A 9416-nucleotide genomic window follows, 5' to 3' on the forward strand; every position below is an offset into this window, starting at 1 on the left:
TGCATCGATTACTTGCAAGCATTCTCTTAAACCTATTATGAATGATTTTGAATTTAGTACGAATTTAAAATAGAAACTATTTTAAAATTTCTCAAGAAGTTAAAAATTTTCGGGGGGGGTCCGGACCCCCAGGACCCTCCGCCACTGTATAGGTGTAAAAGGTCTTATTTCAATTTAGACACCAATAATTTCATGGTTAGATTACTTTGGTATTACGGAGTTACTTATTTAACGAGTATTCAATAAAAAATGAGAATTTTTTCAATCATGTAGTTAAAAAACAAAAAAAAATCAACGATGTTTTTTATTTAAAACATAATTCTTTTTCTTCAAAAAAAAACGTCAATGAATATTGGAGAAGGGGCCCTGGTCAGTCGAACGACGCAACTTAGTCGCGATGTTCTCAAAAGAACGCTTGACGGTACTGATGTCCATCTTCCGGATACAATTCCGGATCCTGGTGGTCAACTGCTTCGTATACTTGGCCAACCAATTATTTTTGTACATTAGGGCACTGAGGGAGCCGAGGAAGTGGCAGAACTGGCGAATCGCCCGGACGTTTTGTTCAACAGGAAAATGAAGTCAATCGTTTAGCAGGTAGTTTTTCCTGTTGAGTTACGTGTTAGTTGATTGAAATATCGTGAAAAAGTGTGATTTTGTATAGAAATTTGTCGTCACAACTTTGCCATTGAAGTATGTGAAGCAAGACGCGAAAAAAATACGGCCGTTCGTTCCGCTTAGCGCCTACAGCGCCGCCTGGACCTGAGTAGCTGATGCAACAATTTCACGGATGGAGGAGAATTCTTCACAGAAATCTCATGAATTTATTTAGCTGGTGAGATCGTTTCATGTCATTTTTCAATGCTTGTCGACCTTCATAAATATTTTCCTTTTTGTAAATACGTGCCAGAATCAAAAATATTTTTCATTCTGGAAGTGCGAATATAATGCAAATAACCAATTGATACGTGGATGCATTCGCGCGGGGCTTATTGTATCTGAAGGCGGCCTCAGAATGTACGTGTAGGGACAGGCATTCTTGAAATGGGTCGTTGGATGTACAATAGAGCTTTAGCCTTTCATTTCCAGGGCCAAACATGTGTACATCTATCGATGAAAACAAATATATCATTACATAGATGCAGACAAGTTTCTTCCATAAAAGCACTGCCGGTCAGTGAGAAATGGTCTGTATACACACACACTAGGGCACTGAGGGAGCCGAAAAAATCCTCAATGGGACGGTACTGGGGCAAGTTGGTCAGGTTCCTTTCTTTCGGCACGTACGGTATTATTTTCTGCTCAAGATACTCCAGCGTCTTCTTGGCTTAATGGGAACACGCGTTGTCCGGCCAGAAGATATACTTTCCATCCGCAAGATGCTCCATTAAGAACGACTGAAGAATTTTCTCAAGACACTCCTCCTGTTACACTTGTTGATTGATGACCAGACCGCTCGGCGTGAACCACGGCTTTGAAATCCCTCTGTTCGATTTAGCGATGTATAGCATAACTTTTCTTTTAAATTTATGCTTAATCTTATATTTTACTTCGGGGGCTGTGGCCGACTTGTCGCTGGAATAGTAGCTGTCATTTCCTGGAATGTGGGTCTTCGAGAGCGGAAAGTAACTTTCGTCGTCCAGCACGAACGACGTCCCGCAGTAGTTCTTCGTCACCCCCCCCCCCCCCCCCCCCGGCACTGCGATTTCACGATCGCTATCTGCTCGTCCGTGTACTCGGGAAACAGAGCCTTCCTCTGACAGATGATGTCTTCCATCTTGAGGGTTCGGTGAATCAAGGTATGGGAGCAGTGATATTTTCGGCCGGCGTCACGCAAACTCGTTTCGTCCTTGTTGTCGAACAGCTTTTTCGACGCTTCCTTCTTCTTCTTTGTCTTTGTTCATTTCCACTCTCCGCTCAGGGATGCCAGAACCCGGTAAACTGTACTCACAAGCACATTTTCGTCTCGAAAATGGTCTACCATCTACGATGACCATGCGTTTCGTAAAACCGTACAACACGCTCGTGGAGTGCTTGCTGTTTCGACGCCATCTTCAAATGGACTGACAGCACCCGAGCGAAAAGAAATATGCCACCCATTTCTAGGGAGTCCAGAGAGTAATTCTCTTGTAGAGAAATAAATTTACGCTCTTTACTTTAATTACAGAAAGGTATTGAAATCATTCGCATTTTTTATTAAACACCCGTTATACGAAAATTTCATGCGACCGCGCACATCAACCTGTATCTCTGGAATAAGAAATCCGATATATAGAGGTACTGTAACTAAGACGGACACTTGAATGTTTGGAACCTTTTCCCGGGTGCTTTAAGCTCTTTTTAGTATGGAAATCACAATAGAATCATAGTTAGTTCCATTAGTGCTTAGAAAATTAGATCAAAAGTTTGTTGAAATTATTTCTTAAAAACTAGTAATTTCATACTATGTAGCGTTTCGGCTTCGCCTCATCAGAAACCGACACTAACATATTGTCGGAATAGATTAGCGTCGGCTTGACGCAAATCCCTTAAAACTAAAACACACTATGTGTTTCAATCAAACGACTGATCAAACGTGATGTCCCGTTCGAGCAGAAGTTCTGTTTATGCCGATGAGACACAAGTGAAGCCGAAACTTGTCTTGGCTTAGCAGGCCTATGCGAAATTTTTACCAACAAATTTTCACCCTAGTGAGAAATTTTGGTTTTTACCAAATTTTCCTCCTTAGGGTGAAATATAGCATAGTAGTAATTTCATGTTTACTTTTACTTTACATTACTGCAGAGCAGGTACATATCAAAATATATGAGGTTATGTAATCGGATTCACAAAGATCACACGAATATCACTCAGCACACTGTCTATTAGCCATATGGTAATTGAGTTTGCAATGTTCAATCAGTGCTCTGATTAGAATACTGCAATTACACTTGGAAAAATGAAAAATTCTGTGACATTTCCGGACTCACATTCGGAAGAAAAGTTTTTGTTTGAAAGCAAGTTTGCAAACTACGCCATCGGTTGGCATGTATGGATGCAACGCAAGACCGAATCTTGTAATTCATCCATATTTTTGGTAGACTTATATGGAGCATAATTTTCAAGCGCTCATTCGATCGATTCGGTTGTCACTATTCTGCAAGCAAATGCCCAAGAATTGGAACTACCAGAAAAGAACTCAAGAGCTGCCATCTCAGATGGCTCCTTACCGCCTGGAAAGTGTGTTGCAAAGAACAATTGAACACTTCATCTTCGTCAGACAAGTATCCACATAATTTTTTGAATCTAATAATTGTGGCACTATGCGAAGCGAACAAGCCTCTTGAATGCTGCTACTATGAGTACGTTTGTTTTATCCATGACCGAATCCACGTCACTTGGTGCTTCAATCATTGGAAATATCCGTAAAACCTAATTACCAATCCCTCTTCGCAGAAAACCCAGTTTGCAGATTTGCGATTGCGACAGGTAACGGTATCTAGGAAGACGTTTTAATGATAAAAAGATGAAGTATTTATGATCAAATATCGACGGTTCTAGTTTCATGCGCAGAACTATCAGCGCAGAGAATCACACCTAACATCTCTTCTCTGCCAGGCTGTGCAAAATGTTGGGCGATTTCCTCTATCGAGTATATGCAGATTTGTATTGCTTAAGTATTCGCATCAATCCAGTGCATCTAAAATTGATGCCCCACGTTGTGTGGTGAGCATTTGCATCGCTGCCATTATGAGTTAAAACTCATTTCTGCCACAGTATGATACAACCCTTTTAAAATCATCAGAAGGGTACGATTCATTATGCGGCAAATATACCGAACAATAGACGTATATTCTATTTATGTTATCAATAGTCATATTAACAGCGACAGCGACTCATAAGGCCTGATATAAGCAGTATAGGCAAGTATACATGCACGAGGCATTTCACATGGATTTTTCATGTCATTTTAGGTGAAAGCTATGAAGACGAGGTTAAGTAGATTTCCAACATAGAAGTTACCTTTAAGGGGAACTCTTCATCAGTAGCTCGTAAAAAAGGTGTTTAATTTAGGATTTTTTCGAACATGAAAATAACAAAAGAAACAAATTATTTCTTGCGTATTTTTAAACATATATTTACTCAACAATAGAAAGTTTTTTGATTGTCAAAATTAATAAAAAACCTGTTTTAATCCACCTAGCGGTGCAATTGTGCCTTTCTCATTTCTCTAAACTATGGCACGGAGGCTTTTTATGTTCAACATAATTGTGGAAATGTCCATTACATTCTTAGTACACTTTGCACTTATACACAATGGCATGCCAGCCACGAACTTGATGAGCTACGTGTCGACGGTGAAACACTTGAAACAAAAAAATATCATACTCCATTAGCCTAATCAGCATTAGATCAATGTTATCTGCTTGCTAACTCATTTTGTCATGCGGGGGTGGGTATGTGAGGAGGGCGAAAGTCCCATGAACGAACGACTCCCCAGCTTAAATTGGTATGCTTTGTGATATAGTGGTGGTTTAAAGATGATGGGGTTGAAAGGGAGGGGTATGAGGGCTGGATGGGGTGGTGGTCTGAGGGGTGATTTAAGGAGATTTTTAAAGGAGGGGAGTGAACAGTAGAGGGGGGGAGGGGGTGTAACCCCTCTCCGTAAACCATCAACTACGCCCCAGTTAAAATCCAGAAACCTTATGCGAGTCGAAAAAAAAATTTGGCCCGCCGGGATTAGGTTGACGTTTTTCAGAGTGATTGCATAACCTTTCTATATGAGAAAGGCAAAAATGTGCCAAAATCCAAAAAAGTGAATCGTCGTCAAATTTTTTTTTCGAGTTTGCATCAAATCTCGACGTTTCATGCACCTTGAACACATTTAGCATCAAAAATAAAAATTCTATTTTTAATTTTTCCTATAGTTTATATGAGAAATTTCTGTGTGGCCGCACTCTGAAACCCGTAATTCCGGAACCAGAATTCCGATCGATCCAAAATTCAATAGCAGCCGATGGGAAGGTTGCACCTTTCATTTGAGACTAAGTTTGGGCAAATCGGTCCAGCCATCTCTGAGAAAAATGAGTGAATTTATTTGACACATACGCACATACATACACACACATACACACACATACACACACATACACACACATACATACATACACACACATACAGACTTTTTCCGATCTCGACGAACTGAGTCGAATGGGATATGACACTCGGCCCTCCGGGCCGGGATTAGGTTGACGTTTTTCAGAGTGATTGCATAACCTTTCTATATGAGAAAGGCAAAAAGGCGGATTATAAACAATCTCGCCAGCAGCTCGCCGCGGACAACTCAAACTCCGTGCACGATAGCAAGTTAAGATATTCTGTATCAATTTTGTTGGCTATTTTCAGCAAATTAGAGACTAAGAGAAACGAAAGCAATGAAATTGACAGACGGATAGGTATTCTAGAGCGAATCAGTTATAAACTTAGAGCGGAAAACTAGGACTAGGCAGGCTCATATGGACATGATCGAAAGGAAATGTGAAGAATTCTTTGCCTTCTGCTAAGTAGGAGTTGGGCGTTGCACCCAAGTCTACCGCATGGTCTATGGTAGAACATAACTCATCGTCATGTTCCGTCCCTATCTGTCTTTCAATTTCATTGCTTTCGTTTCTCTTAGTCTCAAATTTGCCGAAAATAGCCAACAAAATCGATACAGTAGAACCTTGCGGCAATTAAAACATAGTAACATAAGTTATTTTTTTGAATTGCTCGATATCCGGTTTTTACAGCAGTAAGTCCGTTAATAACATTGTAAAATGAGATTTTTTGTATATGTTTTAGTTCAGTTTGTGCAAAATTATTTAATTAGAAAATTTTCTCTTGAAAAGTGTTTTTTTTTGTATACATAGCGTTTATCAGAGTGTATGTAAGGAGAGTGAAGACAGCTATCATGATTATCTGTCAGTAATATTCTAAACGAACAAACGACCTCTCAAAATACATGGATTTGACTCGTTTGGAATGACACTGACAAATAATCATTGTTCCAATTTTGACAGTGTCGTCACTCTCCTTATATGAACTCAGGCTTTTATATTTTTTTATAATCGTGCACGGAATTGTGAACAACATGGTTTTCATAAAATGGGCTTTAAGGTTTTAAGAAGGAAAAAAAATCGAATTAAGGAAAACGTACAGGCATGAGATATTAATCAACTATATCCAGAAAACTTTGAAAAAATATTTTCAGATAATAATTGAAACGATAGAAGCAAAAAAAAATAAATTGATTTTTTGTAGCCAACTGATGAGGAGACCAACTTTATGAAATACGGTTCTTGAACCAAACCTCTAGAAGCTGTACGAGGCGGGATATATTCATAGTTGCTGTACATTTATGCTGTAGATTAATATATGTTACTCTAACCATGGTCGATCATAGCACTACAATTTCATCAACAGCACTTATTGGATACCAACTAGAATATAACAAACACGTTAGCTTATAGTCACCCATAGCGAACTCCGAAATGGGTATTAGGGACATCACCATCATTTGAATCCCACGATTTGAAAAAAAAAACAAGGTCCACTGTGTCAGACTTACGCCTGATACCGCAAGGTTAAGCTCCTTGATACTCCACGCATTAACATAGGGTGAAGTGCCTATTTTCACCATACTAAGGAGGGCGCCTCACTGATTCATTAATTGCTCGGCCTACAAACAATGGAATGCGTACAAATTGGCATCAATATCTTTGCTTCGTTGTTAAATACCAAGATAATAACATACATTCGCTGGAAACAGTGAAATTCTCGTGTTTGAGCGCAACGAAAACACGAATCGAGCGCCCCTATTGTTGCGCTACCATTTGACTCAATGCGTTAAACAAAGATGGCAGACACTGCTCTAACCAACGGCTTCAAATGGGTAGCGTGATAATAGAAACATAGCGATAATGGGCTCATCACCCTATTTTAGTCCCGCCAGCCGTTCAGTCCTCGACACGGCATCTAGGCTGGTTGTGTCAGGAGAAAAATGATCGACTGTTATCAACTTTCTAGTGGATTACAACCAGCTGAAGGTTCTTACTCGGGGTGTTCGTCTTCGACGCACTTTCCCCGCACAACTATATAGTATCCTTTGGAGATATTGGACGTTTTATTTTTGTTTGAGTTTGTACAAATGCCATGTGACCATTTTACTGACATACATAAATATCTTCATACGCGCAGATACATAAAGATATTTTCCTAACTTACCGAACTAAACCTATCTCTCGGGCTATTGATAAAAATTTAACTCAAAATAAAAGAAACAGTATAGTTACACCATTGTAAAATATTGAAGAAACATTTAATGCTTTAGTGAATTTCATAAAATGTCGAATAATATTTTACCATAATAACCATATGGTTAACCCTGAACATGTAAATTTTTGTCTAAGGATAAATTGTATAAAATATCACTTATTTCATGTAACTTTGATCAGTTACTCGCTCGGCAGAAAGAAAACTTCAAAGAATGCACTTTTGAAACTAATATTTAATTCTTCTAATGCTCCTCTGAACCGATATGTTGGATTTTTATGACTATATAACTTGAGTACTTACCATATAGTGTTTAAAGATCCAAGAACATGTAAATAAAAATGCATTTGTTGAATTATGATGTTGCAGTTGAAGAAATTTTATTCCTGCAGGAATTATCACTATTAACGATCACTATGAATTTCCAACACTATCTTGTTACATAAAATCAGTCGATCCTACAAAATCGTCTAATGATCCGATGTCTGGTTTATTTCACGATTACTCGAGCTGTATAACTATGATTCTTCTGCTTTCGAGAAGTGTAACGAGACTTTCTCGCGCTTCGAACTCTCAGACGTATGACATTTGCTGTATACAGCGTACCATTGAGCTGTGCGGTATTTTTAATACACGCCACCGCGAACGAGAGTTGGATACACGTATGTGACAAACACAGCACAGCACACACTATACACTAATGACTTCCAAAAATAAAATTCTACGTTTTTCCTTTTTTCAAGCAACTTCTCTTTTTTCATTGTACAATTTTTCTGCATCAATGCTTGTATATGCAGTTCTTTTACTATGCTGATGGATATTCATTGGGTATAAATCAAATTATTAAGCTTCAGGTGTGGTAGAATTAAGTACAAATATTAAATGATCAGCACTAGTTCGGATAAAAAAAAATTCAACCAGATTAATATACGACTAGCTAGTAAAACTTTTGACGTTCATATTGGTTAAAATTGCACTAAACCTGGTTTTAACTGAAACTTCCACAATCTAGGACACTAACCATCAGCAACGCCTTTTAGTGAAGATCTCACTTGTATATTTAGGCCATCGAGGTAGGTCACCGGGCTGCACGACAAATATTTCCTTAAATGGTAGTATTTCAGTTCCGGAAAACTATGGACAGTATTGAGCCGGAATCAGACCCATTATTTGAAGATGATGTAGATATGCAAATCAGTTTCACTTTAATAAGTTCTGAATCACTGACTTTGACCCTGTCTAGTATACTCTATATGTGTTCACATTTTGCAGAAAAGGGGTATGATCTCACCAGCAATCTTCAAAGAAACGACGACGACGGCGGCGGCACAGTCAATGACGGAACGAGCGAAATCAACACACCCAGTCCCTGATGTCAGTACACTCACTGCTCAATCGACCATCTTCTATTTGTAACCACTCTCTCGCTCACTAACAAAATAAACTCTCCCACAGCCAGCTTATTCCGGTATACCGTACCTAAACCAATTTTCAATGTATTTCATATACGCCTCAACAGTTTCACCGAGTGTGAACAATTGAACAGCATGCATGTTGGTGTTTCCCGTATGCTTTTATTTTGTCTCCATGTGTAAATATTCTAAATCAGGCTGTAATTAGCAGTTGCGTGAAGATTACTTTAGTTTATGGTTCCAACTTATTATTTTATTTTTATTAATGAATAAGGTTTAATTATACATAGTACCATGCAGTCCTACCGGTAGATAAATTGAATCAAATACATGAATAAAATGAATTTCATGAACATTATTTGAAGGAAGGCGTATTAAGGGGTTTTATACAAAATTAAAACCCAAAAAATCGAATTTCTTTATTGAATATTCTGATAGTACATACTATTCAAAATATCTGTGCAAAATTTCATCCAGATCAGAGCGCTGGATTTTAAATTACAGTCGTTTGCAGCGCGATGGTTCTTCCACGAATGAAGTTAACACCAAACTTTAAACGCAATTATCTCGGAATGGAGTTTTTTGAAAAGTACCGTTGCGGTGAACGTGATATCTCAAAAACTAGTCATCCGATTTTCAAAAACTTATTTTTTATCGTTTGTATTTATTTTCTCGTGTACTTGAACGGTTCCTTTTTCATCAAAATTTTTTTGA

General features: G+C 38.4%; 1 protein-coding gene across 6 annotated transcripts in view; it reads right to left on the reverse strand.

Moving 5' to 3' along the window:
• Nucleotides 1-8643, reverse strand: part of LOC131677909 (uncharacterized) — a 401698-nt gene extending 393055 nt beyond the window's left edge. For 3 of the 6 annotated variants that reach the window (XM_058958002.1, XM_058958003.1, XM_058958000.1), the window contains exon 1: nt 7594-8643. The gene's annotated coding sequence lies outside the window, so the exon portion shown is untranslated. The remainder of the gene's footprint in view (nt 1-7593) is intronic. The other 3 variants (XM_058958006.1, XM_058958005.1, XM_058958001.1) reach the window with 2 other exon arrangements.
• Between the last annotated feature and the right edge of the window lie 773 nt (nt 8644-9416).

This window comes from Topomyia yanbarensis, chromosome 1, assembly GCF_030247195.1.
Source record: "Topomyia yanbarensis strain Yona2022 chromosome 1, ASM3024719v1, whole genome shotgun sequence".
NCBI classification, from domain to species: domain Eukaryota; kingdom Metazoa; phylum Arthropoda; class Insecta; order Diptera; family Culicidae; genus Topomyia; species Topomyia yanbarensis.